Source organism: Maylandia zebra, linkage group LG6 (genome assembly GCF_041146795.1).
Source record: "Maylandia zebra isolate NMK-2024a linkage group LG6, Mzebra_GT3a, whole genome shotgun sequence".
In the NCBI taxonomy this organism is placed as follows: domain Eukaryota; kingdom Metazoa; phylum Chordata; class Actinopteri; order Cichliformes; family Cichlidae; genus Maylandia; species Maylandia zebra.
This window is the reverse complement of record NC_135172.1, coordinates 29,438,303-29,466,277: the sequence shown is the minus strand read 5'-3', so window position 1 is coordinate 29,466,277 and position 27,975 is coordinate 29,438,303. Positions and strand designations below refer to the sequence as shown.

The 27,975-nt window shown below is 37.5% G+C and overlaps 1 long non-coding RNA gene across 1 annotated transcript; it reads right to left on the bottom strand.

Annotated features, from left to right (window-relative positions):
• Nucleotides 1-392: 392 nt before the first annotated feature.
• LOC101486729 (uncharacterized) lies at nucleotides 393-26,275 on the bottom strand. Its single transcript, XR_013098987.1, has 4 exons — nucleotides 26,102-26,275; nucleotides 25,288-25,318; nucleotides 10,153-10,204; nucleotides 393-1,947 (listed from the first exon to the last, which is right to left on the bottom strand). It is a non-coding gene; the product is annotated as an uncharacterized LOC101486729 (long non-coding RNA).
• Between the last annotated feature and the right edge of the window lie 1,700 nt (nucleotides 26,276-27,975).

Here is a 27,975-nt window from a genome sequence, read left to right as displayed (position 1 = left end):
AGATCTATATTATTTACTTTTATATCCAGCATTTGACCCAATTAGCTTATTAATGCACACACAGCTCTCTCTCTCTCTCTCTCAACCTCTGAGTACATTAAGAAGACGAGACTGAGAAAGCAAGCAAAGATTGGAACTATATAGCATTATAATGGCACTGACAGAATGTCTCTTGGACTTCCAGATAACTCTGGAAAATTGTGGTCAATCCAATTGTAGCGATGGCAGCAGAGTTTTCTTTGTAGTTTTGATATTCCCAAGAGCAGTGCCATATTCCTGGAAAAAAAAATCTGAAGGCAAAATTATTTCATTTAACTCCACTCACTTTGTGTCATGATCTGCTGTGTGCAAGCAGGAATGGGACACAAAAGCAGAGTCACTGAGGCAGAACATGAACTCAAAACATCTGAGCTTTATTTGCTGGATGAAAGGCGATACAAAACTAAACTGGGAAAGTTCTACTAATAATACACTTGTGGAAGCATAGAGAGAGACACACAGCCATGAGGGAGGGCGTGATACCAAACTGAGGGAGACCCTGACATAAATACACAGAAAGATAACGAGGGACATGTGAGCACACGGGGAACACAGCTGATATAAATAGTCATAACGAGAAAGGGGAAGAGCAAACGCCATGTGACTGATGGGAGAATATCATAGTTATACAGGAAGTACACGGAGATGCTGACTGGAGGGGGAGAGAGAACACGGAGGAGCACGAGGGAGAGAGAGGACATGACGAGCTGGGGAACATAGATAAACATGACGTAATAAAACACAAGGAGAAACACGGCACAAGAACTCACACAATTAAATAAATACAGACGCCCACAGGGAAACACAGAGAGCAAAGACACAAAAGGGAATCTAATAAACAAAAGCTAAACAGAATAACCAAGGGACTACAGAATCAACCCTAGAATAACACAGTAAACTAACATAATACAAAATGACAAAAAACACAAGAAACTCAAAACACTGGGTTAAAAGACCTAGGACCATGACAGTTTATATTTCAAGAGATAAAATAACTAGTTCCTCTTTGCATCCAGACATCCCTGCATCTCTGTGTGGCTGATTTAAACACAGGTGAGTATCCAGGTGAGTATTTACCATAAGCCCCAGCGGCCGACACTCCAAAGATAAGCACCCCAACAGCAGCGCATACAACAGACTGACAAGCTTGGCTTTCACCAAACCACTGAGACAGGACAGGTGGACAGGATGGAGGGACAGTTAGGACATTTATAAGACATTACAGCATCAATTTTAAAGAGAAAATGAAGCCATAACAAAGATGTTATATTCATTCACATGTATCCAACTTATGCAATCTCATACAAAGCCTCTGCCACAATTTCTACTGGTACCATTTACTTTTTCGCTAGCACTGTCCAATAGGTAACATTTTATATTGGCTGCTGAGGTTATTGTGAGGGCAGTAGAGTATTTGCACTGAAAAATGCTCTTAATATTTACTCCAAATTATTAACCTACATGGCAAAAAGGATCTGCAGAGATCATGTAAAAGCAGAATTCGTGTCAAGGTTCTTATTGAATTTAATTACACTGTGCAGGTGTTCCTTATGAAGAGGATGGTAAATATATGCTGATAACCACATGTTTTAGATAATAGCTTGGGACCTTTTTGATAACAAACACATTATCTGAAATCACTGACAAGTATACTAAAATACTCATATATTCGCATGTTAAGAAGAATGATTGTCAGTGAATGTATTCTGTTGGTTTTCTTATTAAGACAGAACATGTGATAAAGTATTTCAGAGCTTAAGTTCACACATGATGATCCATGGATATGACAATGTTAACTCTTCAAAGATTCGGGTGGCGATGTCCTTAGCGTTCAAGCTGTTAATCCACCGAACCAGTCAGTTGAGTTTCTTGCCTGAAGAAGATGACTTGGATCTCCATAGAGCCGAGCTGACAGAGGAAAAAGCAAACACAAAACTCAGAAAGCAACTAAAAGCCAATCATCTAAATGTTTGTCACAATCCATTTTGTTCATCGTCTTGCTTGTGTTTCATACCAACAGACTACAGAGCGAGTTAAACAACTGCTACCAAGACCTTTACACAGAACTATGGTTTCAATGCATCTTTTATAGATGACTCTTCTCTGTCATGAGGGAATATCAGAATCAAACATTTAAATGACTTTGTCATACTTATCTTCAAGCTAAAAAATATTGAAGACTTTGATTATCGGGGGTCAATCTAGCAGTAATGTAGTTGGTAAACAGACTAACTCTTACATAGTGCTTTTCTACTCTACTTGAGCACCCTGCCTCCTGAGCTACAGCCATCCCATTGCAAATGTTGTTGTTTTTTTTCATGAGCTTAGAATAGAGGCACAAACATTTTGGCATAAGTATTCTTCAGTAAAACTGGGAGTAGTGAAGTATAAAGCAATAAAAGTCCAAGATGTAAAGAGAGTATAAAGAGCTCCACAGAAACACGTCTACTCTATTCGGTGCTCACTGGCGCCCCCTGTTTTTTACACCTTTGACCCTCTATAGAAACAGGGGAGATTTTACAGTCCCCTGTCTCCTCTTACAGGGTCATCTAGAGACTGCTCCTTGCCTCTTCTCCCATCCTCATATACATGATCAAGAGGCTTCACTACCTGTGGGATTCCCCCACACGGGGTGTCACCCGCTTTCTCAGAGGCGTAGCTGTGTGTGCAATAAAGTTAAAATTCAATGCTCTTCCACATGTGTACCCTTTAAATGACCCAAAAGAGATATTACAAAACAAGTAACCAATATTATAAAACAAAAAGACATTTCCATTACACAAACCATACAGGAAGTCGTCTCTGTGTATATATACTCTGTGGTTTGAAAAAAGAGCCAGTATATGTTGGCACTGCTGCAGCTACGATATCTCTCTGGTAGTATGTCCATTTACTTTTCTTACATGTACTTTTTAAATGTAGTGTACTTGTAATCCTCACAAGACCAGCCAACAGGGATTTTTTAAAGCGTGCCTCTTTGTTTGACTTCCTTGTTCACATACTGGCCCTGTGGTTTAAATTAATGTCATTTTAATGTTTGACATGTGTCTCACATAGTAGTTCCATAACCTGATATTTAATCAGTGACATCTTTCTGATGGACAGATGTCTATCTTATTATATATTTACACCCTCTGTTCAAACAGTCTTTCTCTTTCATGAAAGACAAACTCATTTTGCACATTTCATGGTTTCAAGGTGTGAAAATGGCTGGTGGTGCATTCACACTAACCTCAAAGCGAAGTTTTACATTGTGTTACATGCATAAAAACATTTGCTCCTGATAACCAAGCGAATCAGCTAAATTTCAGGCAATAGCTGAATGAAGTTACTGAAACATATTTTCAGAGCTTGCAATGAAACCTGTGATGTTTAGAAGGGATCAGGAAATCTGAGGTAGCAGCAAACAGGTAGAGTCCAGGAATAAAGTTAGAATTCCTTATATTCTTTGTGTGTGTGTGCGTGTGCGTGTGTGTGTGTGTGTGTGTGTGTGTGTGTTTATGCACTTGCATTTGTTAGACCTTTACTAGTCTTCAAAAGATAGTATTAATTAACTATAATAGATTTATCTCCATCTCTCCAAATCCCAGGACACAAAACATCAAAAGTAATTTTTCACCCTTCAGTTTGATTCATAGGGGCAGATCGCTGTACATCAAAACAAATGTGAACTTATCACCATATGATAACTGTTACTTTTTAAACTATTATTTCAGGTAAAGAAACATGGCTTCTAGTGGCATCCTTGTTTTCAGTTTCACTGCCCTCTGTGTCACTGCAGTCAAGAGTGGTTGTAAGTTCTTTCATTATTTGAGAACAAGCATGAAAGGTGTGTCCTGCTCATGTCACCCCATCTGTCTTTTTCTACAGGTTTTATAAATGTGGAATGCAAAACTGAAAATGTGGGATTCCACGGCCAACAGTCACTGTTAGAGTGTATCATCCGGACAACAAAAGACGTACATGATCCAATTATACGTGTGGTCAGTTGGGAAAAAATGGCCTCTCCAAAAGATGAAGACGGTCTTCCCTTAGTGGCTTTTGTCAAAGGGAAATTAGAGAAAAAGCCAGGCTACAGGTTTGCTGATCCATCCTGGGACGAGAAAAACATGAATGTATCTCTGCTCATCACCAAAACCTCAGTAGCAGACGAAGGACTTTACAATTGCATGGTGATCACAGACAGCGGTGATGACAAAGCGGTTACCACCCTTAAAGCTCAAGGTAAAACTGAAACATTTTACATGGTTTTAGCACAGACTAATTATCTTTTTAAATGAATAATTTATACAAGAAATTAAACTTTTTAACAACCTCAAATGAAATGAAGTTTGATTGGTGACAACTTCTTATTACATGTCAGCTACTATCGCTATCACCAGGTCTGGGCTGGGACATGTCCTGGTATTTTTTAGTCCATTTAAATATCTGCACATATTCTCCACCAGTGCAGAGTGCCTCTTCAAACAGGCTTTAAGCCTGTATGATTACTGGCAAATGATATTGACCCGTCAGTCCACCAGTGGGTATCCCAGATTACCAGTCCAACCCACATCTTTTTAAGGTTTCATGTTCAGTTTATTGACACTGCTATAAAGCCCTGGCTGTCATATGTTCCCCTGCGTGGCAACTGATTGCTCAGTCTGTAGGTAACGGAGCTGCAGCAAGTTTATTGGATTTTCCGGCAGAGTTGGACTGATGCTGGCATGGACCTATAAGTTAACTTTGTGTGTACTGTGTTTCAGTATTAGTATTCATATTAGTTTTCACGTTAGTATTCAATGGTATTTACATGCTAGTATTCATATTATTATTCATATTAGTAGTGTCAGTGTAGTATTTCTGCAAGGTATGTTGTTACAGTGCAGGGTTACGATCAGATTTTGTTGTGTTATTTACCTTTATATTTAGGTTTATGAGCTACTAAATAGTTGAAAGAAACATTTAAATATTTTCTACTTATACATACAGTATTCCATAACCATTTTTCCACTGGCCAGCCATGCGCTTGATCTGTGTCAGCAATAAACCGTGACATCGTCAAATGTCTCTGACAATACAGCCTTACAGGAGAACAGCACTGATAACACATTTCAGAGACAGTGGGATTTTGTGTCCAATATAATAGACAACACAATGTTCAGTAATACAATGAAATACTGTTCAATAATTTCAGCCACAGTTAAATTCAAGACCATGCTTTAAGTTAAATTTGAAACATGTTGCATAGAGATGTATTGGTTAAGGATTTGAACAATCAAATGCCATAATTCATAATTCAACTGTAGAATAGCTTTAAAGTTGAGTTAAAAGGTTTATCTCAAGATAGTCAAACTGAATGCCAGCATATTGACACAGATGGGCTGCAGGATCTTGCCCAAGAGGTAGAAATCCAGCCAGAGACAAGCCCTGCTCCATTACCTACCTTCACTCCCACATGGGGTGGCAGCTGAGGTGAGTTTCTGTTGAGTCTCCTGAGTTCATGTATTATTGTGAGTTAATGAGTGACTTAAATCACACTTTATTTTATTTCCTTTCAGAGTTAGCAGTCCATGTGTCTTTCCTTTAAATGTTTTAAACCCACAGATAGCCCCAGGATTGGGACACACCCCCAGAGTAGTTGCTTTTCTGGTTGGCTTTGGATTGTTGATCGTAGAATGGTTGGTTGCACTGCTGTTCTATAGAAGGTGATTTCTTTTCTTTTTTTTTCTTCTTTTTTTCTTTTTCCAACTTTGTTTTATTGATTTCAACAATGACATACAAAGTTAGCAACAGCAAAGTCAATCTTGATTTCAGAACAGTTGTATATCCATTATACCCTCCTATAGGTGATTTCAATGTGAGTACAGATCACTTGTTCTTTGTTTTGGTTAAAATGAATTGATGCGTTGTATCTCATTAAATGAACTGCATCTACTGACAGACAAAACCACATGTAGAACTACTGATGTTTTAACAATTCATCCATCCATCCATCGCTTATCCGAAATCTGGTTGTTTTGGCATCAGGCTAAGCAAGGTGTTCCCATATACAATGGGCAATATCCCCACTCAGCACTTCTCCTCCCTGACCAAACAAGGCCTGATCCAAGCCCTGATTTTCCCTTTTGAAGTCACCAGACAAATTCCTAGAACTCCTTTAAGGCATAAAGCCCTTTACCCTCCCTCCCTGAACTCCTGCCACACATGAGTTTTTGCTTCCACAAAGGCTAAACCTGCAGCAAACCTGCAGAAATTCTCCTTTTTTCTTCAGCCTGGTGACTTTCCCCATCAGCCGTGTTCACCCATGGCTCCTCATGTTGGTGCCATGACCAGCATGGTTTCAATTATACAGTTATAATCACAACACCCGAGAGCCACCTCTGCAATGAGCTCAAGACAGAAAATGACTCTTATTCAACGCAGAACGATAAACGCATGAACAAAATTAAGCCAACAATAATAAACAAAACTAAAGCTATAGAATAAAAACAAAAAACAAACAGATCTCAACACCAGTGTTTGGGTTTATCCGTCTACAAGTAATTTAAATTATTTAAAGTCTTTTGCTTGATTTGATTTTCAGAACAGTTTTACATCATGAAATGTTTGACTAGTTCAGTAACACTTTGAGATATATAGCTAAACTCACAAGTGAAAGATTTATGATCTCAAATCTTTTTGAGCTTCTTGAAATAAGTGTTTGGAATTTAGCCCCTAAATTCACCAGCTTTACATGCTGCTCATTACCAACGATTGACACTATGGACTAACAAGCCATTTGTGCAACAAACTTTACTGTTTCTTCTGATTTGTCCTTTCAGAAAGTAAAGTTTCACACTGGACATCCACTTTCTTGATCTTGGGAAAACATTTTGTTTTGGTCACATATCATGAACACTTAAAGGTCATCTGGCTCCATTTCAGACACTTACAGTGGGTATCCAGTCACTTTGCATGTCATGAACTTGTTTTTTCATGGTTTTTACATCTCCCTATGGTAAACACTTACATAGTGTTATAAATCTTTAAAGCTGATCAGTAGGGATGGGTACCGGTATCCGGTGCCATTATGGTTCTGACATAAACGGTAGTAACCAGACCGAAAAGCAGTGCACATTTCGGTGCTTTTTTTCCCTGAGATGTCACACACTTTGAATTCTAGCCAATCATTTTACCTTTCCAAGGGTAGTAGGCGGGCCCAGGTACGTACGTTCTTTTAGAGCAGAGCTACAGATTAAAAATGCCCAAGGCGAAGCGGTCAAAAGTCTGGCTGTACTCCACAGCAAAAGATGCAAACTCAGCAGCCTGCAACAAGTGCTTTAAGGTGATACTGTGCAAAGGAGGTAACACCTCGAATCTGATGAAACACCTGGCGACGCATAGCGTTTTTTTAAAAGCCGAGAAATGCGCCGTATTTGATAGCTTGCTGCGAGACCTCACACCGAGCACATCTACTTCGTGTGTCGTGTCTGTTATCGGACCCGGAGTTAGCAGCCGTTCTTCTCTGTGTGACTAGCTTAATGTTGTCTGTGTGTAATTTACATTGAGTAGGCTAACCACGTTATTAAATTAATGCATGTAAGGTGAACTAGCAAACACCGTTGTAGTTACATGCGGCTGTCTTCTTGTTTGATGGCAGATGCTCCCTTCACCCTGGCCAAAAAGGCTAAAATGACCAAAGAAAAAGAGGGAAACAGCTAAACATGAGAGGTTTTTGATTAAAGTTTGTGGTTTTTCTCCATTGTTTAAGCACTGCTTCCAGCCAAGAGTGATACCATATATGCCCTATAGCTGCAGAAAAGGCTAACATTGTTATCTTTTTACAAAAAGAACAGCTAAACATGAGAGGTTTTTGGACAAAGTGTGTGCTCTCCATTCTTTAAGCACCGGTTCGAGCACCGTTTAAGCACCGGCACTGTTTCAAAAGTACCGGTTTGGTACTGGTATCGGATAAAACCTAAACGATACCCATCCCTACTGATCAGTGTGTGATTCCTACAACTGAATCAGAAGATGAAACAGGTGTGTAAAAATAACATTTTGTTTTATTAATGTTTCCATTATTACTCTGTAAGACACTTGTAATAGTAGGCATATACATTTTTAATATCTCACTGTAATGCCCCCCCCTCTGCAGGAAGCACCAGATTCCAGATGCACATACTGAACTGTTATATCAAGGGATGGGAATAAATAAGAATTTAGCAATTCCGATTCCATTATTGATATCACTTAACAATTCTACTTCTTACTGAGATTTCAGGCTGTGTTGAAGAGTAAAAGTGGTCATACCAAAAATAACTTTCAAGATCGATAGAAATGTTTAAACATTTTTTTTTGCTTTGTTTACTGTATTTCCATATACATATATATGTATCTTAGCAAAATATAAAAAAAGACTGATGCAGAACTCAGCACAGTACTGTAACTCTGATCTTAAAGCTATGTAAATTAAAAGATTAACTAAAATAGCCTCACTTCTTTGGCCTTATTATTATCCATGTTGCACTCTACGTAATTCATAATGTGAATGAATGACATGAATTAAAATAATTGATGGTGATCTGATTCTTGTGTTTTTGCTTTTATATTGTTTGACACATTTTAGTCATTTCCTTTTTTTAAAAAAAATTTAAATCATTTAATCATCTTTTTTCCTCATCTACACATTTCATTGTATCTGTCTTGTCTCTGACAATGATTAGACATAAACTCCTTTCATACCAGCTTGCACTACCACTTTTTTAAAATAGCCAACAGTCTTGTTTTCTCTTCCTTCACTTATCTAAGAGTAAGTGAAGTACATGTTCTTGTACTTGCTTAAGGACATGTTCATACTTAGAGTGCCCTCTAATGGATATAACTACATGGGCACTTCTTGATGCGTGCTCAATCGTCCAGGTAAATAAGTCCCTTTCTGGCTCTTTCTAATAAAATTCCTTCCGTTCTTTTTAGGATTTCTCGGCTTATGCTGACTTCCACAGTGCTTACAGCTAAACTTTGTGTCATTTGGTTACAGCCAAAAGTAATATAACTCTTTTGTCTTGCATGATGAAACACATCATCACTTCATTTTAAATCATTCAGGAAACTGTGCTCGCTGTCTTTCCTGTCTCTGTGTGTATTTATATACTCTGTGGTTTAAAAAACAAGTCAGTATATGTTGTCACTGCTGCAGACATTCAGGTAGTATGTCCATTTACTTTTCTTACATGTACTTTTCATATTTATATATTTAAGAGTTTATTTTGTGTTTGATTTCCTTGTTTACATAATGACCCTGTGGTTTAAATTAATATAATTTTAATGTTTGGTATGTGTCTCACAGAGTACTTCCAAAAACCTGATATTTAGTCAGTAAGGGTGGGTTTTAAAAATTGCATTGATTTTAGTTTGAATAATGCGATAACGATTGATGAAATCTTGAATTGATTTTTCTGGTCTTCTTTTTCTGGTTCAGTGAATTTTGGAAACTGACTAAAGTTGTTGCTTCATAATGTGAGATGTCTGCTTTCAGCACCCGACGGCACCCACACGGACATGCCGTCAGGTGTAAACGTCACTCATGAGTTGCCTCAGAACTTTGCACAACACTGTAAATCTGAAACTTTTTTCATACCAGCTTGCACTACCACCTTCTTAAAATAGCCAACGATCTTGTTTTCTGTGTCTTGCCTTACTCTTTGGTATTCCTAAGAGAGTAAGTGAAGAGTAAGAGTAAGTGAAGCACATGTTCTTGTACATGTTTTAGGACATGTTCATACTTATAGTGCCCTCTAATGGATATAACTGCATGGGCACTGTTGCATTTTATCCTTATCACTAAACCTATTTTCTTTAAAATTATGAAAATGGTTTTCTACAGAATTTAAACGTAGGTGTCATCATGTTCTCAACTCTATGAGATAATCACATGAAAAAAATAACTCATAAGGTTTTACTTACTTTACTTCAGCACAACATCAGTTCCTTGTCTTTAGATTCCAACTTAGCTGGAATCATGTAGTTTATTACATGATGACATTACCTTTTTTTAATCTCTGAGATTGAATGTACTATGTTAAATCTCACAGATTTAATGATTTAATAGATTTTGTTAAAAACAAAACAAAACATATACACACCACTTACCCTGTTAGTGTGGGGATGACCACTACTCTGTGGTGTTTGGAATTTTGCAAAACTGAAAAAAACAACAACCCAAAAAACAAATTAAACAGACACAAACTATCTACACATATAAATTAAGGGCTCTTTCTAATAAACACATCATCACTTCATATTAAATCATTCAGGAAACCGTGCTCGCTGTCTTTCCTGTGTGTGTGTGTGTGTGTGTGTGTGTGTGTGTGTGTGTGTGTGTGTATATATATATATATATGTGTGTGTGTGTTCTGTGGTTTAAAAAAAAGTCAGTATATGTTGTCACTGCTGTAGACACGATACCACACTACTGACGTTGAAACAACTAGTAGCTCAGCGTTCCAAAATTCAGAAGAAGGAACGGCTAGAGATCGACAAGGTACAACACAAATGCTATGGCAAGGGGGAGCCAGGACGAAGTATCCAGGTCTTGAAACCTGAATATTCGTAAACTGATCCTGCTCATTTTAACTGTCATTTCAGATAAATAATCATGGCCTCCGGTGGTACTCTTTTATTCATTTTCACTGCCCTCTGTGTTACTGCAGTCAAGAGTGGTAAGTTTATTCATAATCTGAGAACTTTAAGCATGGAATGGTGTTTGGTACTCATGTAACCTCAAATCTATTTTTACTTTCTTTTTCTACAGGATTTGTGAAAGTGGAATGCAAAGCTGAAAATGTGGGACAATATGGCCAACAGTCACTGCTGGAGTGTGTCATCAAAACATCAACAGATATAAAGGATCAAACTATCCTTATGGTTGCTTGGAAAAAATTGACCTCGCCAGAAGACGAAGGTGATCTCGTGTTGGGTTTTAAGAGAGGGAAATTGGACGAGCCAAAGCGAGGCTACAGGTTTGCTGAACCATCATGGAACGGGAAGAACATGAATGTATCTCTGCTCATCACCAACACTGCAGTGGCAGATGATGGAGATTACAAGTGCATAGTGATCACAGACAGTGGTGATGACAGGATGGTCACTAACCTTGAAGTCCAAGGTAAAACTGACATATATTACAACATTTTAGCACAGACTTATTAAATCAAGATTTTAAATAAGAAATTGAATTACATTTTTTATCACATATAAAGGACTATGGCTATTACATATTATTATTATTATTATTATTATTATTATTATTATTTTATTTAATTAAAAACAAAGTGCAGTCTTCATGCTTTAGAAAAAAGGAAAGTTTTAAGCCTACTTTTAAGATTAGGCTTAAAACTTTCCTTTTTTCTAAAGCATATAGTTAGGGCTGGACCAGGTGACCCTGAATCCTCCCTTAGTTATGCTGCAATAGACATAGGCTGCCGGGGGATTCCCATGATGCATTGAGTTTTTCCTTTCCAGTCACCTTTCTCACTCAGTATGAGTTAACAGACCTCTCTGCATTGAATCATATCTGTTATTAACCTCTGTCTCTCTTCCACAGCATGTTTTTTATCCTGTCTTCCTTCTCTCACCCCAACCGGTCGCAGCAGATGGCCGCCCCTCCCTGAGCCTGGTTCTGCCGGAGGTTTCTTCCTGTTAAAAGGGAGTTTTTCCTTCCCACTGTTGCCAAAGTGCTTGCTCATAGGGGGTCATATGATTGTTGGGTTTTTTTCTCTGTATCTATGAAGCGCCTTGAGGCGACTTATGTTGTTATTTGGCGCTATATAAATAAAATTGAATTGAATCTTTGTAATTACGTTTTTATTTCTTTAGCCAAATACAGCACACTACACCTGAGAAAATTACTGCTGACAGCTTTTACATATCAGCTATTATAATAATCACATCTTTTAAAGATGTTATTTTATTAATGTCAAGGTGCAATGTTCAGCTCAGTGATTGTGCTTCCCATTTTGTCTCTGCAGCCAAATACAGTATCTTGACTGTATACTCCATCCCTGAGAAAATTGTCCCAAATACAGACAGTACCCTGATCTGTGAGTCTCGTGGAGGCTACCCACAGGGAACAATTCACTGGTTTGATGAAGAGAAACATGACTGGACAGGAAGCTCTGAAATGGAGGTGACACAGTCAGACGATGGTTTGTTTCAACTCACAGGCAGACTCCATTTGTTTAGAGGATCCACTTTCCAGAGGTATACCTGTGTTGTGTTAAATGCCAGTGGAGTCAAAGAGGATGAGATCATATTTGAAATGCCAGCACCACCAAGACTAACACCTCCTTCAGGTATACTTTATTACACAAAATTATGCACCACACGTGATACTTTATATCATATTCCCAGCAAAGATGCCCATGCCCACAGCTGGTAGGTGTGTTCAGCTGTGTGAGCAGGGCAAACCCACACATTCTATGTGGATCTCAAGTGAGTGTGCACATACAGGGTCCAAAGCAGTTTTGCCCTTTGGGGCTCCCAAGAGGGAATTCTGTGGACATCCACAGTTAATGACAGAAACCTATGGGGAGCTCATGAAGAGTAGCTACAGTGAGGAGTTCTTGTGAGGCTCCCCACAGTGCCTCCAGTGCATGGCCCAGGGCTCTGATAGGGGATATTTGCTGGGATATACAATCAAATATGAGAATTCATCTGTAGAATAAGTTTGTATTTGTGTCACATCAGATTGTATTGAACAATAAACTCTAATAGACTTAGAGCTTTTTATTGTCATTGTGCAGTTTCTTGCACAGTGAAATCGGCTAGCTGGACCACAAAGGTGCAAAAGTAAGAAGAAGAGAAACCAATATACAACTAGGGGGGAAAAACAGTAAAGGGTTTACACATTTAAAAAAATATAAATTGTATTTCAATTCTCTTTTTTACGTCTAAAAAAATAAAACAGATGTTTCTGACCAACATCGTATTGAACACTTAAAACAGTCTGGTGTTAAAGGCCAGACCAGACTGGCTAATGCTTGTTGTTTTATAGAAAATTCCCCCACCCGTTCATTAACTATCCCAGGCACTCTCCTCACAATCCTATTATCCGTCACAATACTGCAAGTAATGCCTGCCATTTTGTTTCTTCTTTACTCTCTACTTCTACATGATTATTGTTTCAAAATAAAGGAAATGCTCAATTTGTACATTCCCCTCTGACAGGTAAAGAGACATTGAATGTAGTTTAGTATATTATAACAGGGAGAACTAAAAGACCAACAATTATCATGTATTCTTGTGTTTCCTAATTTTAGAGATTAGCTCACTATTTTTTTCTGTTGTTGGACAAGGTCCAGAGCCAATAGAGATCTGCAAAATAGTTGTCCGTCTGGTGGTAACTGGTTCACTGATGGTAGGATTGCTGTGTGTGCTGTTGTTCTACAGATGGAGAGCTCAACGTGAGTACACGTTCCTCGTTTCTCTTATCTGATGGATTACACCTGTTTAAATGAACTGTCTTTTTAAGAAGAATCACATATAGAAAATAAATGTAACTATCCAGAATTGTTGATGTTTGAACATATTTAATATTTTAGTTTTTCTGAGAATCAAGACCCACTGTTTAAAAACTCCTTTACAATTTAACTTACCACAAGGTGCTCGCTAGATGTATCCACTGTAACATTGAGAAATGCCACTAATCAACACATTATTCAGCTGTTAATGTTGCTACTCATGAAGGAAAATTCTTACAGGCAAATGCTAAAGTGAAGATGAAAAACCTGTAACACCTTTTTTTCAGGATGGGAAAATGCACTCCTTTTGTTATTTTATTGGATTAAATGAGGCTACTGTAAACTTTAATCAAGTTTAATCAGGTTACTTTTTCAATAATTTTTCTTAATAGGCATCATAAGCTGTCTCATACAGGTGATAAAATACAAGTATAGATATCTACAGTAATTTTTTTTTTTTTACCAAATACTGTCTTGTAACTTTTTTTTTCTCTTTTTGACAGAGGTCCAGAAGTGCTCTACTGAACCTCGTACGGGTACGTAAATCTTTGGATATACTGGATTTACTGCTCTTCTACTTCCTTCCTCCAGTATCACACTGAACATTTCCAGTTTTCAAAAGGCCAAGACTTCTGTTTGAGACACTTACAGCAGGATATCCGTCTGTGCTTGTATGTCCTGAACGTCTATATAAGTAAAATCTTAAACAGTGTTTTAAATCATTCCAGTTTACAGACCTGAAGTGAATCTGTAGGCAGGTATGTACATCACAGTAATCTGTCTGTATTTAACACTTGGTTTTAAGACATCATTCAGATTGTGATGTTAAATCTTTCTGTAGATTGCACTTCTCACATGTTTACAGGCCACCATATACTGATAAGAATACCAACATGCATCAAAATATGTATAAGACAAATACATATCAAAAGTCTAATGCCCTAATGCTGTTTCTTTGTCTCTCAGCAGGAGGCACCACACACCAGATGATTATACTGTATCAATTTAATGCAACACTTCCTTATTCGCTATTTGCGCTATTTGTATTTACCTATTGCAAACACAGTGTATAACCAAACATACCCTGTATTACTGAGATTTAGCAGACAACCCATAAGACCTTTATTCACTTAAACTCTGTATATAAAGAATAAAGTCTTGAGCTTAAAAAAACCCATCTTTGAATCAAGCCAAGATCAACGAGGCAGGGAACCGTTACAGCCAAGTCATTTACAAACAATCACACCAGACTAGAAAGTGAAGACTTCTGATTTCACTTGGTTGACTGAGGAAATGTTTGTGTACATATAACACAATCATGTGTTGTCCATACAGTAATTGTATTGCTTTGCAGTTAAACAGCATTTATTCTCACTTCCACTTCTCATGTTTATTATATATTTTGGGGATAGCACCACGTTGTTATGTGGTATGTGTGTAAATCTGTTGTTCCCAACACATACAGACATACAATGATCTTTTTATGGTTTTATAATGCTTTACAAAATATATATTAACGTCACTTAGACAATGATACGGAATACGTAGAACTGTCTAAAGCCTGAATAACTGATGGAACTGTATGTTTGAACTGTGGCTTGACAGAGCAGTCAAGAAATGTTGGCCTTACTGTTATATGATGTACACTTCTCCAAAAGGGCATTAAATGGACTTTCCATCCCCCAGCTCGCTCCCTTCATGGAGGTGTATGGGAAAGACAGGATCTGTGAGAAAAATTCTCAATTCCACCTTAAATGTACAAAGTCTTGATGAAGAGGGTCTCAGGACTGCTTTATGTGAAGCTGAAGCTTTTTGAATGCTCGTCCCACAAAGTGTCACAGGCTGGGTCTCCGACCCAGCACCTTGAGCTTTCCTTGTATTGTTCTCATTTTTTGAGATGTTGTTAGTTTTGTGTTATTTCCTATTTGCCTTTAGTTTAGGCAGTTATTGTTCCTGGGTTTTCTGTTTGAGTTCTTGCATTATTCATCACGTATTTGGTATGTTAAGTTTGTATTGTCATGTCTAGTTTTAGTGTTTCCTGTTTTATTCTGACAGTGTCATGTGTTCTTTGGTCATTGTATTTAGTTTCACTCCTCCTGGTCCTGTCATTAGATTCATGTCAGTCAGCTGTTTCCTCATGTGTCGCCACTTCCCCTGATCACCTCATGTCTGTATTTAAGCCTTTTGTTTTCTTCATGCCATTGTCAGTTCGTCTGTTTATTCTCACCAGAGTCATAGTCATAGCCTGTTTATTTTTCCACCTCGGTCATAGTTATAGTTTTTGGTCTTAGTACCTTTAGTGTTTTGTTTCTTAGTGTTTTGTCAGTTCAGTGTTTTGTTTCTTAGTGTTTTGCCTGTTTGCTTTGGTCTCTTGGTTCATTTCCTGCCGTCATCGCAATAAAGGTTCACTTTTCTGTTAATCATTACTATTCCTCGTCATCATCTGCTTTTGGATCCTGTTTCCGCACACATCGGCGCACCCCGCCGTGACACAAAGGCTTCTACAAATCCAAATGACCTTGAAGCACTTACCCAGAACCACCTGTTGCTTCTTAAGACTGCACCATGTTTTCAGAAAGATGACATATATGCTCACCGCACATGGAAATAAGTCCAATATATGTTGGATTTATTCTGGAAAAGTGGATTAAGGAATATCTTCCACAACTGCAACAAAGACAGAAATGGTGCAATCCAAGACGAAACTTCATGCCAGGACACATTGTGTTCATTGTTGATGGTTCAGCACAATGGAATTCCTGGATAACTGGAAAAATTGAAGAGACAATTCAGGACAAAAAAGGATTTGTTCTTAAATAGAGCTATAAATAAAGTCTGTCTTTTGCAGGAAGCAGAGAACTTTAACAAACTTGAATTACTTAATCATCTCCAAGTGGCTTACTTTTTTTACTTATGGGTTATTAACTTCACAGATGGTGAACCGTGGTGTTATAAGTAGTGGTACTGGTCAATTTTGCACTACAGGGTAATTGGAATTCTTTATAAACCAGCAAAAGTTGTAAGACTTGATTATTTTGTAATTATGATTTGAAGAAGAATAATTAGGGGCCAGTATTGTAAGAGCCAAATTGAATGTTTATGTTTTGTTTATTTGTTCTGGTGGCACAGGTGTTTAGATTTTCCTGCACCTCAGGTGATTACATTGGGGTGTTATTTACCTGACGCTGGCGCACTAAACAGAAAGTTCGGGTAAGTGTTGGGGTCTTTTTGCAAACTTTTCTGATGACCGTCATTTTAGCACGTCATTTCACGTCACCTTTCAGTCCTATTCACAAACAACGAAAGTTAATACATGCGCTATTTGTTTTGATTGAAAGTGGAAGTTTATTGTTTTTGTTTTAAAATAAAACAAAAACTAACTCAGCCTGATGGAAATCACAACACAGACTGATGCAACAAAAACCAGTAAGTAGGGTGTACAGCATACACCATAGTCTATGGCACACAGGAGTATTAGGTTAGTAAGTACACGCTGGTAAGTTGTCTTGTAGAAACTGATTAATTGAAACAAATGAGCTGGCTGTGTGTGCAACAGCACAACAAAACATTACCTGTCCTTTTATTAACTGCACAAGTAGTGGTGGTCATTAGCTGCTAGCTAACTGGGTTAGGGTGTCAAGGGTTTGTAGCTTTGCCCACGGTTCAAGAGAACATATTTAGTTTTAAAGTAGGTTACAGGGCTTTTCCCTGCTTTTCTGGAGCACTTATATTTCACGAAAAACTATCTGATATGCCAATCCACATAATTAAAATATCATATTATAATTATGGATCATTATAATATGATATTTTAAAAAATTACAGTGTTTAAAAAAATGCATGAAGAAACAGATTATATTAGATTTATATTTCGAAAATGACAAAATGCTGATTTTACAGCAGTAAAATTATTGTATTTCTACAGTTTAAACATTTAATAAGCTTTCTACCTTGCACAGAGTTGATAGTGAAACAAATCATATCATCATAAATGCATTATTTATATTTATTACTTTATTTTTTAAATTCTCATTACTTTATTATTATAGCACTAGGAGTAAATAACAAGGCAAGGATTCTGTATCAGCACCATGATGAAAACTTGTGTCCATAGTGTATTAGAATTAGTATTAGTAATCTAAAGAAGGTATAAAATGTCATTGTGCGTGTGTTTGTACATGTTTTACATGTATCGATTTGTTTAATATATTACACATGATACAACATTGACCACACATGCCGAGTAAGGACATGAGGAGGAAACTGACAGAAGGAGCTGTGAGAGACTGTGGATCCCTCAGCAGCTGGATTAAAAAGACAGGTAACATTAACACATGTACAGGTTGTTGCATTGCAGAGGTATTCAAGTATAAAAACAATAATAAACACAATTGCAATGATTTGGTTCTATAACATTTTCTATTGTTACTTTATTATGGATTAGGTACAAGAGTTTTTAAGTATGGATAATTAAATAATAGTTTAATGCAATAGCAAATTGTGCCTTGTTCTCAGATGGACAGCAAGTGGACAGTGATAGATCAGTGAGGAGATGAAAGGAGGAAGAGAGGCAAAGAGTGAGTCACAGGCAGAGCCTTGTTTATTTCTGGTGTGTTATGGTTCCAATCTTTGCATTGTATTGTTATCATCTCATAGCACTTGTTTAATCAGCTACCATCTCTCCTATGGACTTCTTAATGTCTACAGTCTCAAATCAACACAGCTCTGCCCTCCAGCACTGTTAGCAGCAGGAGCAACCGCTCAACAGCAACATTGTAGCTCATCAGGTAAAACACAGGCTACGTTTGCTTTGCATTGTTCCCACCTGATGACAGTGATATAGTATGATGCAATTCCATATTAGATTCCTGATAAATGTGGGTTTTTGTTATTCAGCCTGGTTTTAAACGCCCCTTTTTAACTTTGAGCACCCGCCCCTTTAAACATCTCTGCATGGCCCTGAGTACCTTTAATAGTACCTTATAGTATTGCTGTTTGTGCTATAACTGTCAATATTAAAGAAGGGGGGCACAGTGACAAGTTTTCTGTCTTAATTTATGCTGGAAGTGATAGCAGAGCTGTACATTTAAATTTTTCAGAAATCCATCAGTCAGAACATGGTATATTATGTTTAGCTGGAAGCTAGCAAGCTAACGCCAGGCTAACTTCCCATTACGTTAAATTTCATGAGTTCTGTTTTCACGGATGCCTGGATTTTGAACTTAATTGGTACACCTGGTAGAGCAGCCACACTGACCATTTTATTAAAGATGAAATAATTTAGACAGTTTGTAATGCTAAGTGATACCGCAGTGTTTGTTTGACTTTGGGAGCTGAAGCAGAGTTTGGACCCGGAATCGGCTAATGTCGTCAGACTTAAAGACCGGGTTACTATAAGCTATGCAGAGCGAGCCCTCTTATTAATAAACAATCTTTGGTCAACCATGGAGGCGCGCATGCCGCGTCATTCCCTGGTTACAGCAGCCTGGGGAAAAAAAAGATTTCTTCAGCTATTGGTTATGAGTTTTAGCTTCTTGTTGTGTTTTATACGTAAAGGAGGAACAGGTGCGCAACATGGCTAACAAAATTAAGCCAGAGGAAAATCCCAAATCTGAGTACGGTGAGCTGATGTCAACCATTGGTGTTCTCAGAGATCTGCTTTCAGCCTTTAAAGTTTCCAATGGCAGCTGAGAGAACAATGGAATAAATGAGTTTAGAGTTAAATGCTTTGTAAGAACTGTGTTCATTTGTTGTTAGAGATTTAAATCAGTTTCTAAATTTTTTTTAATAAAATTATTATTAGCATAAACCCATTGTTTCTAAAGTGGATTATATTTTTATGAGTGTTAGGTTGTTAAGTTCAGTGTTATCTTAATTATCTTCCTGTTTAACAGTAGGCAGTGTATTTTTATCCCACGTGCCAATATTAGCCTAATGAAACTGTTTTATTGTTTTACAGATAACTTAGTTGTAATATGTTTTGACAGTTTTTTTGCTGACAAATCAGGACACCTCAGAAATCTGACTGTAAGGAGAATGACAAAATATCCAAATGGGAGAAAATAAGAGGCTAAAATAGCTTTAAACAAGTGCATCCTATCCTTTAAATTGTATTCCATTATTAATGTCATGCTTAGAATTAACCACAGTGTCAGCTGAGCATGGCCTGATCAGTTAACATTGTTTCATATCAGTCCTTCAGTATTGCAGCATCTTTGAGGCCAAACATCTCCACTTTGGTCATGTCTGTCCAAGGGACACTGTCCCAGAACTCTCGTGATTTGTTCACATAAAACTTTGCAAAATCCTGCTGCCATGTTGTTTTGGGGGAGAATAAACTTCTTATTCCTTTTTCGTTATTTTGCAAATTGGTGTTCGAATAAAACAACCGTGTTTTATTGTAGCCACTGGAATTTCTGTCATAGTAATTATACTGCAGCACATCTATGAACAATCAGCCCATAAAATATGAATACAAGTCTGTGAAAGTTTTCCTTATTCACTTACAAGTAATTCATTAACTTTAAAAATAGGGCCCCTGCTTTTAAAGTTAAACAAATATCACTGTAAGAAATATTTCAGGAACTGGCTAAATAACCCATATGGAAAAAATATATATAAACCTTATAAAGTTTGTATCCGTCTTGTGTGAAACTTGTATGAAAAGCATACAAGAGTGAAAACAGAAAAATTATATAAATGAAACTTGTATGTTCTGGATACTTACTAAAACAATAAATGAAAGTGGCCACTTTCATGAGTAAATCATATAAGCCTTATATGATTCACTATATGAAGTAGGCCACATCTGATGCAAGTCTTTTATAAGTTTTTCTATTTCTTTTCCATATGGGAAACCTCCAGTATAAGCAGGTTAAAAGACGACAATGGTCAAAATATGTCTTTATACAAAAGGGCCTGTTATTCATAACAGCACCTTCTCCATTGTTGCACAGAGAAATCAGCAGTTCAAAAATGTGTAAGAAACTGTGTGTCCTTGATCATCTTTTCATAAATAAGGAAGCTGTTGTTTAATGATGAATGTTTGCCTTTATCTTGGCAACCAGTGCAGTTTGATCCTAATTTCACAGGACCTGTAATGAATAGGTAAGTCTCACTCAAAGCTCACTGGATAGGTGGTGAAATCCTTACATTTTAGCCCCCCTAGGACAGGGGGGCTAAAATGTCTAGCTGTGTGGTTTCTGGTGTAATGTGTAGAGCAGGGCGATATGGCCAAAAATATTTATCACGATATATATTTGAAAATTTGCGATAACGATATAACTGACGATATAATTGATGCAAGACAAAATACAACTCCACAACATTACTAGCGCAAAAAGACAACCTTCCATTTATTTTCACTTAAACAAGAAGCTGGTTTTTATGTACATTAAAGCTTTATAAAAATGTAACAGTGCAAATGCAAATTCCTTGCTGAAAGTTTAACCAAAAGGCATTTCCAGTAGAAATGTGCTGACACATCCTGAGCATAACCATGTATAATATCCACTGAAGTTAAAAAGATTAAACTGCAGTGTGCAGTACGTATTTTTCGGACCATAAGGTGCACGGGATTATAAGGCACATTAAGCGAAACAAAGCAGTCAGATAAATCAAACTTTATTAAACTCATTCTTCTTGCTTCCTCCACTTCTGTACCATTGATTCATTAATGTTGAATTCTCTGGCAGCTGCTCTATTCCCATGTTGTTGCAGTATATTAATGACTAACCTCGTATTGTGGATGGATTATCTCAGTTGTTCTCCTGACTGAAGTTTGGTCCGTTTACAGCATCCTGCCATGCGATTGCATTTGTCTCTAACCATGAGGAACCTTCACGTTAACTTTTATAAGTGGAAAAATGTTAGTGTTCGTCCTCCAGCTTCACTGTTTATGTTATGCTAACATAGCTGTGTCGCTAGCGATCACGTAGCACATCATTATATACCAGCTAGCCCAACTTCAGTAACCCTACAAACGTCACTGCTGTTTAGTTTCCTGTCTTCATTTATGTTGGACGTGATAGCAGAGCTGTACGTTTGAATATTTCCAGAAATCTCTGTCAGAACATGCTATATCATGCTTAGGTAACTAGCGAAGCTAGCGAGCTAACTTCCGCTAGCTTCCTGCTAACTCCGTTAAATGTAATAAATTTTGTTTTCATGGATGCCTGGAAGTTAAACTTCATAGTTACACCTGGTAAAGCAGCAATGCTGATCGTTTTATTAAAGATGAAAGAATTTAGACAGTTTTTAACTCTCAGTGATGCTGCAGTGTTCGTTTGACCTGAAGCATATGGAGTTTAGGACCCAGATTACTCCCAGATTTAAGAGCATCTTAGTCCGACAAATACGACAATAACGACGGCCGCTTGCATGTTCTGCAAAAAAATGTGCTTTGTCGTGTATCTGATGGACAAACACCAAACCAGTTCCACATCACTGAAGTTGCACCATTTTTACAAACCAATTGTGGTTCATCTGTTTCACTCAACAATCGGCCATGTGCGTATGAAAACAAAGGCACTGCGCATGCGCGTTTTACTCATATTCTATCGCGATATTTCATTTTCCTATCGTTACCTAACATTATACCGGTATTACCGTGAACAGTATAATATGGCCCAGCCCTAGTAATGTGTGTGTTTTTGTTGACCCCTGGAAGACACATTTATCACCACAAAATTAAACACCCATGCAAGACTTACCCTGTCCATGTTACTTAATGTTATCTCACTTCTTTTTAAAAAGAAAACACAGACGGTGTACTGATATAATGCGCGATATTCTCTTCCTGCTGTTCATCACCTATAGTAGTCAAAGTTTTAGTTTTAAAAGAAACCTAACCCTGTCACCCAAACTTTATCTGCCCCACTGTTTTCATATGTCCTTGTTTTTCACTCCACACTCACTGCTGCACTTTAGCAAACAAAGTCTCAATAAAGAGTCAATTATTAGTGTAGTATTAATGTGCTGTGCAACCAGTCAATTATGCTCATAAACCATTTGTTTTATTACAAGTGCATGTTTGAAACAATGTAAGACAGGCCATCAATTTACTTGTCCTTACCGCTGGCTGTGAACACTTCTGATTGTGAAAGTTCCTGTTCTACCCCATTGTCTGCATCATGAAATGCCCACCCCTTGTGTGACCTCGAAAAAAAGTAGAAAAGTTTTGATCTGAGTCAGTGAGAGTAACAATCTGAATATAACTACTGTCCGATGCAGAATTTTTTGGTATACTGTATTTGTTAAATGCCTCTTACCGGACTCGTGATGGTATGACATATAGTCTGATTGCTGACAAAAAACCATCAAAAACGGTTGTAGCTTTGTTGTTGGTGGCAGCTTTAAGGTAGACAATTAACCTAGAAGAACCATCTATCCCACCATGGACAACAAATCTCCTTCTGACAAGGCAGAAATATAAAAAGAAATGTACTGACGACGGCTTGCAGTCTGAATAGATAACCTTCGCATCATGACCCCTTCTGGATTGACTCGTCTCATTGAATCCATCAGTCGAAATGCTGATTAACAAACAGATCATATCTACAAACAACTACAACTACACAAAGACTGTATTGTAAACACTGTGATGCATATATGACAGATCATCCTTGCTTGGTACCTGCTTTTTAAGGTACCATTTGTGCTACACTTCTGATGAAGAGGAAGAATATGTGGAAGAGGACCCAGCTGAGATAGAAGAATATATCCAGTCAAATATATAAATATCCAGTCAAAGGATGAAAAATTGATCTGGTCTTTAGTTCCTCCCAGCGACAGATTAAGCAAGTTGACAATAAAGAGAGGCAAAAGCCACCATGGTCCAACCGCATATGCAAGGTCTCGTATTGATGACATAAATTCCACTTTTTCCCAAGTTTATTGAAGAGGTGGTGCTGAACATGACAAACAAGGAGGGCCGACGTGTATGGCATCAAGTGGAGAAAGATGGATTGAATCGACCTGCAGGCATATGTGGGTATGCAGATTTTCACTGGTGTGTACCACTCCAGTAAAGAAGCTACGGCTAATTTATGGCATGCTGAGTCTGGTAGGACAATTTTCCGTGCTAGCATGACACTCAAGATGTTTCATAAAATCTAAAGAGTGATTTGATTCAATGATAAAGACACAAGAGAAGATTGTCATGCACAAGGCAATGTTGCTCCCATACGAGATGTATGGGATAAGTAGGTGTCTCTTCTGCCAATGATGTACAATTCAGTCACTGATATGACTGTGGATGAGCACCTAGTGTCATTCAAACAGCTGTCCATTGTCGCTGTCCATTCAAACAGCACATCCCAAGCAAACCAGGGAAATGTGGAATAAAAATATGGGCAGCATGCGATGCCAGGTCTAGTTATGCATGGAATATGCAAGTATACACTGACAAACCTGCTGTGTAATTGCACTACGATTCGTTATAACGTTTGACACCAGCAGCTGGCAGACTGGTTATGGAGAACCAGCACTTCTGCTCCAGCTCTACCTCTGCCGCAGTTCTTCCTCAACCAGCTGTCCCTACTTTCCCATCACCCAAGGAGGTGCAAATTCTGCCCTTGTAAGACTGATTTCAAAACATCAAAAATGGGCCAAAAATGCAATCCATACATCTGCAAAAATCAACCCATTGATTTGAAAAAGAAAAAAATTAAGTGCTTTAAAACTAACATGCCATCTTAACTTTTACATATTACAAAAAGAGTATGGTAATTTGGAAGACATTACAAGGGTTAAACTAACGGATTCAGATATTTGAGTACTTCCAGAATTCCCACCCACAAAGTGGTGACTAGTAGTAGTGTAGTAGTATCAATGGTACCAGGAACTGTAACCCTCTGGTGAGTCTACAGAGATACATTTTCAAACTTGTCTAAGAGATAATTAACTTACAGTCAATTCAGGGTCAACTGATCCAGCCCAAACTATGATCTTTATAACAAAAAACAAAAATTTCCAGCATTATCTTAAAAATAGAGAGGTCTGTTTTGTGAATTCAAACGGGGAGCTGACTTTATAGCAAAGGGGCCTGATAGCTGAGGGCTCTACCTCACAGTCTCAGAGCAAAGTGTTGTGATATGATGATTGATGAAGTCTTATCATTCAGGATTAAAGTGGATTTAAAATTAATGTTTACTAATTGGTTAACAATGTCATGGTCTGGGTGAGTAGATGTATTTTTCCCCTAAACCCTTAACGGTCTGCACCTGTTTGCAATTTGGACTACCTGCATAAAAGACCAGCGCTCTCAATGAGTCCTTGCCAGATCTTCTGCTAGCCTGCGTTAGTGTGAGGCCTCCAAGTTGTGCTATGCTTTTATTGTAAATATTTCTTGACTTGCCTCTCCTTTCACCGCCCCCCTCCTGATCACTAATGTGCATGTTAAAAAACACAGCAAAGCAGCAGGCAGAGTTAAGAGCTCTGCCTATCCGGGGTAAATCCTGATCAATTTCGTTTTAAGAAGAAACTCCGGTGAAATAAAAGAATAGTGACTGCCACTGCTCCTCTCTCCTTTAGTTGGCACCAGACAGGCAGAAAGGACAGGCGAGGACGGATTTTAATTTTGTGGCTGAGGCCATTGGACTTTTTGGCTGTATTGTTTTTATGCTTTTAACTTTATGTTCTCCCTGGAAGGCGTGTTTTAACTGTTTTTGTCTTTTTCTGAAATTATTTACATAAAACAAATCTTTTATATTTTTCTATTGCCTTGGCTCCCCAACTGCTCTGTCCGCTTTTGAAGGGTTTCCCATACCTGTTGTCCACACGCTCACTCAGGTCGGTTCCTGCAACAATAAATGAGTAAAGATTGTATTAGTGATGTGTCGGTTGCGAACGAAATGGCTCTTAGAGCTGCCTCTTAGAGCCGGGATCTTTGACGTGAACGACGCGAGCCGGCTCCTTATCGCGAGCCGTGGGGTTTAAATAGTTTTAATTTCAATAGTTAAAAGTTGAAACGTGAATAGTTTTGTATTATATGATTTCTTTATTACATTTTATGTGGAGTGAATAAATAAAAGTATATTTACGGTGGCCCCTAGAGACAAAGCACGTACAAACTTCAAAACATGTCCGAACTCTGAAGCACGTACAAACCGTGAAGCCCGTACAAACTCAAAAACACGTAAAAACTCCAAAACATGTAAAAACTCCAAAACATGTACAAACTCCAAAACACGTACAACTCTTTCGGCTCGGCTCACTAAAAAGAGCCGGCTTTTTCGGCTCCGAACCGGCTCTTCAGATTGTTTTGTTGCTTTAATTAATTTATTATTAACAATGATATAAAATTATGCACAAAAGGAATTACTAATGTTAAAAAAAAAGTGGTTTTATTTATATATGTTTACATATAAATATATGCGGTGGCCCCTAGAGACAAAACACGTACAAACTCCAAAAAGCACGTACAAACTCCAAAACACATTTCTAGCGTTAACTGAACTTCCAAAGCAGAGCTACCTGGATCACTTAAATTACACAATTGAAAGCATATGTGTATTGTTTGTGTATTTATACACAAGCACTCATATATATTCAAATAATTTAAAAAAAAAATGTTCATTTACCTGTTACTACCACACACCAAATCCGGTCGTTGGTACTTGCTGGGTTGTGTAGCCACTAGGTAACAAAAGCTCAACACTGCGCCTAGCATCCTGGAGCACTTCTGTTGTGTTTTGTACTGTTTTGAGTTTTTATGTGCTTCTGAGTTTTTACATGCTTCGAAGTTTGTACGTGTTTTGGAGTTTTTACGTGTTTTGGAGTTTGTACGTGTTTTGTCTCTAGGGGCCACCGCATATATTTATATGTAAACATATATAAATAAAACCACTTTTTTTAAACATTAGTAATTATCATCCCAGTCATGGTGTGGGTGCTTATCTTTTAGTGTTGGCTGTAAAACCATTATTTTATTCATATGTTAACCATATTAGGATATTTTTCTATCTTATATAGAGGTTCATATAATAAACTCTTGTTGTTTGGTTTTTACATGTTTCATTTTATTTAAAAATCTTAAAAGTCACATTTTAACATTTATTTTCACATTTATTTTTGTGAACTTTGAACATTATATGTTTACACAAAAAACCCAAATAATTCAAAATTGTTCATCTTTCTTTTTTTAAGTTTATGTTTTTGCAATTTATATATGTTTTACAATTTTTCAATTTTAAAGGAAATAGCAGGCAGACTAATGTGATTTTTTTGGAAGAAAGAAAAGGTAATTTTGGCTGTTTGCAGTCTTTCACTGGACAAGGCCTTGTATCCAGCATGATCAAACAGTACCCATGATAAAAGGATCTATTACAAATGCTGATAAGAATAATGTTCAGATATGTATATCATAAAAGAACCTTTAGAATATAACATTTAATAATACAAAAGTATTTATATATTTTTGAAAATATAATTTATATTTTAGATATTAATAAAATGTTATACATTTTTTTCAATCATCTGCAGTATCGACCTGTCAAGTCTGTGTCAAAGAAATATTATATATGTGGGAGAGTCTGACGGAGACATAAAATAACTAGCATGAATGAGTACCTTGAATAGTACCATATAGTAGTGCTGTTTGTGCTATAACTGTCAGTATTAAAGGAGGGGGAGGGGTCTTCATTTATTTCACAAGTGATAGCAAGTGATAGCAGAGCTGTATGTTTTAATTTTTTCAGAAATACCTCAGGCAGAACATGGTATATGTTTAACTGGAAACTAGTAAGCTAACTGCATGCTAACTTCTAACTACATTAAATTTGATAAGTTCTGTTTTCACGGATGCCTGGATTTTAAACTTAATTATTATGCCTGGTAGAGCAGCTACTGCATACATTTTAATTTAAAAAAATTAAATTTATCCATTCGCAAAAACGGAGTTTTCGAAAATCTCCACCGTGGAGTTCTTAAAAATCTCAGTTTTCAGTGATTGAAAACGCAGTTTACATGTGGATGAAAGGTGCAAATGCATAGAAAAAGCTGCGTTTTCAAAAATACGTGTGTACGTAGCCTTTGTTTCACTGCTGTTGAGCTGTTTTTTTTGTTTTCAGTGATTATTTTACACTTCTTAGGCTACGTCTACACTACTCTGTTTTCCTTGACCAAAAAAGCCATCTCACTGAGACACTAATTGTCTTACGCAGTTTCAAACAGCTAGAACAGATTCTGTTTGGCAGAAACTTGTGAGTTCAACTTTCTCAACAGTTTTCCACCTATTTAACTTCAAATCTCAAATATCTTACTGCAATGATAGATTACCAGAGTTTTGAATGAGAGTGTATAGGAGTCAATCACAGTGATCAACCCACAGGGCGTTCCCTCTCAAAAGACAAGCAAGGCACGTCAGAGAAAAACCATGCCATGAAAGAGCTCAGGTCTTAGGAGGTTGAAAATGTCTCTGCTGATGAGACCAGTGAATGTGGGGCGACGGTGGCAA